Source organism: Excalfactoria chinensis, chromosome 11, assembly GCF_039878825.1.
Source record: "Excalfactoria chinensis isolate bCotChi1 chromosome 11, bCotChi1.hap2, whole genome shotgun sequence".
Lineage (NCBI taxonomy): Eukaryota > Metazoa > Chordata > Aves > Galliformes > Phasianidae > Excalfactoria > Excalfactoria chinensis.
In genome coordinates, this window is record NC_092835.1 from 14,592,405 (window position 1) to 14,597,500 (window position 5,096).

Consider the following 5,096-nt stretch of genomic DNA (forward strand, 5'->3'; position numbering starts at 1 on the left):
GCTCCTTCCGCGTCCTCACGGTGGGTTTTTATAACTGAGTTTCCTTCAAAATGAAATTCATGTCAGATTACACAGTTAAGGGAATCGACCTTGATAGCGGGCTATAATAAAACTCTATCGGCTTGTAATAAATGCGGATTATAGCAAAGCAAGCTCCGGAATTAAAATTCCACGAATCAATATATGAAAATCTGTAGGAAACATCTCTAATCGTATTAAGTTCATCTTTATAGCATTTCCTATCTGCTAATCTAGTGCAAAGCAAGGTTGGGGCGGAATTTATTTTCTTCCACTCAACGTCGCTCCCGTAATGGGTTCTGACGGTACGACGCGATGGAGATAACAACACCAAATTCGGTTGTACGTTTATTTCTGCGTAATTCAAAAGCGAAACGCGGAGCGCACCCCCCGTCCTCGTCCGCCCTCAACTTTCCTGAGCGCAGCGGGGCAGTGCCGGCCGAGCTCGGGTGGGAGAAGGGGCGGGCGGGGCCGGACCCGGCGAAGCCCCGTTCTGTGCCCGCAGAGCCCGGCCTCGTCCTCCGCGGCTCCGTCCGTCCCCAGCTGCCGTGCGGGGCCGGCGCGGAGAGAGGAACGTACGGGTGCGAACGGCTGCGGGGCAGGGCGAGGGAGAGGGGTGGGTTAATGGGAAAGAGACGGGAGGGAAACGTCTCTCAAGCGAACGGGCTGGAGGAGAAATCTGCGGCGCTTGGCTCGGGGGGAGAGGAAAAGCGAAGAAACGGCAAACGGTGGGAGCGGGGAGAGGGGACGGTGATCTCGCTGCGGTACCGGGGGGGTGGGGGTCGGAGCGGTGAGAGCCGTCCGCACGCAGAGGCCGCGGGGCGGGCGGCGCCGCCGGGGGAGCGCCGGGACGGAGCGGCGAGAGCGGGGCCGGAGGGAGCCGCGGAGGGGCGGCAGCGGGCGGCTCGTCCTGCGGGAGGCCGGCAGGAGCCGTGCGGGGCCCGACGGCCCTGGGGCGGAGGCAGACGGCGCGGCGGAGCGCGGCTCGGCCGGACGGACACGTGTCTTCTGGCCGGGACCTGTCAAAGCCGGGAGAGCGGCTCCTGATTTATTACCCCAAACACACCCCCCCGCTCGCCCGCCCGCCCGCCCGCCTGCCTCCCTCCCTCCCTCCCCCCGGCCCCGCCGCCCGCGCTTCCCGGCGCGCTCACACGCTCGCTGAGCTCCAACTTAAACCCGGCGCTGGGGTTCCCTGTGCCCGGAGCCGTCCCCGGGGCTGTGGCCGCTCCCCGGTGCCGTCGGTGGGCGGCAGCGCTCCTCCGGATGCCTCCCGGTCCCGGACCCCGTTCCCTCTGCCCACGCTTCCCGGTCGCGGGTGACGGAGGGGACGCGTGGACGGATCCGGAGGTGGCCGCGACTCAGAGCTGCCCGCTGGAGGGCCGTGGGACGTGGGGAGGGGAACGGACAAGTGGGCTGAGGAGAAGGGCCGCAGTCAAAAAAGAGTTAAAAAAATAGAAGGAAAGATCAAAGAGCCGGGTAAAAGACTCTTCAAATTACGCGTTTGAAGCTTTTCCATAATTCCAAGGCGACAGATAGATAACAAGATGCACATTCCTTATCACATATGGAATCAATCTGAAAGGAGTCTCTTGATCAGAATCTGTTAATTGCAGTGACATATGATTTGGAAAGAAAACACAATTAATGACCCTTCATGTTAGGGCTTTGGGAAGAGGCCACTGACAATCTGCGCTCTGCAACCAACGGCAACTTTCGTATTGTTACGAGCTGTGGTAGCGGTTAAGTAATGCAGGGAGACAGTCCTGGAGCCCCACCACTGCTCCCCGTTCCTTTTGCGGCTGCTCGAGAGGGGGAGGAGAGCAGAAAGGGACGGGAGCGGGTGCGCCTTCCTTCAAGGTTTGGGGAGCCAAAATGATTTAGTACCTTGTCTGTAAATCTAATGACCTAAGGTGAGAAAAAATACTTCATCTTTTATTATTACCATTTGTGGTGAGCGTTACCAGGAAACAGCAGAGCCCGTTTGAAATGGTAAATATATGTCGCCATTTAAAAGCCATTATTGGTGAGGTTCCCCCTAAGGGAGGGCAGTGCTCGCACCCCGCACCCCACACCCCAAACCCTAAACCCCGCAGCCCGGCCGACCCGGGTTGGCAGCTCCCCTGGGAGTTGCCGGGAGGGGATGGAGGGAGAGAGGTTCATTTGAAGGTTATAAAACGCACACTTTAATAGGATCGAAGTGAAATTAGTTAATAAGAAAATGCTGGCCAGAAGCTCTCCGGGCTTCTAAGTGCTCTCCAGGCCATTTAGGGAAATTGAATAAGAACTGACTCCTTTACCTGCAGCCCCAACTATTATCTCCAGTTCTGCACGGAGGCGAGAAGGGAAAAATAGCGCCTGAGAGACCCGGAGTCCCGCACACCTCCCGCCAGCATATTTCCTCCAGAAGTAACGTCCCCCATCTCCTCCTTTTCTCTCTTTTCTGCCCCGGAAGGGACGAGGCCGCCGGGGATGCTCGGGCTCCACTCGGGCCGCGCCGGCACCTCGGGGTTATTCTTTGCCTTCCATTTCTTGGAGCTTTTCCCACCGTTGTGGTGCTTTGCGTTCGGGCTGTTGCCAGCGGGTCGGTGTGTTGTGTTACCGAACTTCCTATCTGCTCCCTTTCTCCCTCCCTTTAAACTTTATCGTTTTTTCGAGGTGTTAATAAAACCTTTCCTTTGGTAAATCGTTCATTAGAAACCCCACCGAAACCTGGAAAGATTTCAGAAAATGGAACAGAACTCGGGAACGGGAGGCTGGGAGAAGGCTTTTGTCCAAAAAACGCAGAGTTGCCGCGAATCTTAGGAAACATTAATCTTTATAGGAATTTGTGATTCATATCTGCGGTTTGACCGTTCAGGTGATTTATAACCTGTTAGTGCCATTCGCTAATTTTATGCCAATATATTTCACACGCACGGCGAGATTTTCCATCGTCCCTCGCAAGGAGCGGCCGCTGCGAGCAGTGCCGGCACCTCCGTGAGCCCACTCCGGGCCGGGCCGGGTCCCTTCGCTCCTCGGGGCGGCCCGGACACCCGCCGGGCCCCGGGAGCAGCCGGGGAGAGGAGCGGCCCCGACGGGGCGGTGGTGCCCATCTCCCGCTCCGCGTCTGGCTGTGCGGTGTCCCGACGTTCCTCGACTGCCGCTCGGCAGAGCCGGGGCTGCGGACAGCTTCGTGCTATTTGTCGGTCGGGTTATTAGCTGGAGGGGAGAACACGGGCAAAGAAAAGAAGCGGCAGCTGCTCCGAAGATAAGGCTGCGCTGCGTCTAATCTTGTGACACAATCATTAATTACTATTGTATTAATTACTATTTTTCCCAAGCAGCCCCTGCCCTGAAGAGCCGCCAGCCCGCAGCTGCTGGGTGCCGGGGCTCTGGGTTAGGAGCGGTGCCCCCATCCGCTCCCGTAACTGTGCGGTCACGGCGCCTCATTTGGCGGCCAGAGCTTGCTGTGCCGTGGACCTGGGCACGGCGATACCGACGGTGATAAAATAACGCGGAAACCAAACTCTTTGTTCGCATTCCGTCCAAACTTCTGGAGAGCGATTTATTTGCTCTTCATCCCGTGGATGCTGCCTTAGATCAGTCGCAAACAAGCATTGATTTTATGGTAAAGTCACTTTGGGATGGGAATGAGTAACTCCAGGCAGTGCTATCACTGTATTACATGGAAATGGCCCAGGTAACAAGATGAACATTGATTCAGCATTATGTTTGATCAATAATGAAATAAGTAACTTCAGGGCCAAATTAAAATGCAAGCTGGCTTAACGCTGCCAGCTTCTGGGCTAAGTGACAAGGCTAATTCAGCAGGGAAATGGCAATATTTGCATTAGAGGCTGCATCTGTTGTGCGGTGAAAGAGCCCGGGTCTGCCGTAACGCCGAGGGGAGCTGCGGGCAGCTGAGTGGGGCCGGGCCAGGCCGGGCCGCCCCGTCGGGCTGCGCTCCTGCGGGCAACGGGCGGTGGTCGGTGGTCCCACGCCGGGGGGAAACGCGCTGTTAGCAGCTCCTCGGTCCCCCGGCCTTAACCACGGGGCATCCGGGATGCGAGAGGGGAAAGGGAAGGGATTTAAGGGATGAGTAGGAGAGTGAGGAGCACTGCCCGGCCCGCTGGCCTTTGGCCGCTTGATCCGCTGTTTTCTCCATGGCCGGTTTTTACAGCTCTGCCATCATTACTGAAACCGTGACACGCATCGATTTCCAGTAGGGATGCTCGCCTGCAGCCGGCCGGCCTCGGGCACGGGGCCCGGAACCCCGCGTCCAGCCTCGGGGGGTGGGGGGAGAGAGGAGGGATGCTGCCGGGTGGAGCCTCGCGTGGGAGCTCGGCAGGGTCCGCGCGTGGGAGCGGCAGGAGGGGCCCTGCGCGCCCTTCTCCCGAGTTTGGCTGAGAACTTTTCAACATTTCCTCGAGCACAGGGAAGAAAAGCTAAAAAGGAGGAGAGCCGTCCTAAGAAGCGCAGAAAGTGCCCGAGCACTGCCCCGTGACTGCGGGGCACCGCCGGCGGAAAGCGGCGTCTCCCGGGGGGGGCACGGAGCGGGGCTGCGCCGGGCAGATGCGAGCGGGCAGCCGCCTCCGCTCCCCCACTCGCCTTACGCGGGTCAGGCGCGGCCGCTGCCGATCGCTCCGCGGGGCGGAGGGGTCCGTTCTACGTAAGGGCCGCGCGGGCGGAGCGGGGCGGGGCGGCTGCGGGCGGGATTGGAAGCGGAACTCTCCGCGGGTGCGGATCGCGGGGTGGCCCGGCTCGGCCCGGCCCGGCTCGGCGCAGCACTGAGCGCAACACGCGGCTCCGCTCACCGCGCCGCAGCCGCTCCGTCCCCGCGTCTGTGCGGGGCTGCCGAAACCGTAAGGAAAAAACAGATGAATAGGGGCAAGGCTGGAAATTGTTACATAGTTCACTTTAAAGGCCGAATGGATTTTATGTTGAGGGGTAAACGCAAACCCATCCACTAAAGTCAGACGTGCCTTCTTTTTCAGGGCTAATGGAATGAGTCATCGACAGGGTGGATTATTTAAAGCGCCATGTGAGTCTATAATCATGTATATATACAAGTTATTATATATTGGAAACCTGTCTGCTCC

General features: G+C 58.7%; 1 long non-coding RNA gene across 1 annotated transcript in view; it reads left to right on the plus strand.

Annotated features, from left to right (window-relative positions):
• The first annotated feature begins 449 nt into the window (after positions 1–449).
• LOC140257475 (uncharacterized) overlaps positions 450–5,096 on the plus strand; it is a 134,031-nt gene continuing 129,384 nt past the window's right edge. The window contains exon 1 of the long non-coding RNA XR_011905028.1: positions 450–746. This is a non-coding gene — a long non-coding RNA (uncharacterized lncRNA). The remainder of the gene's footprint in view (positions 747–5,096) is intronic.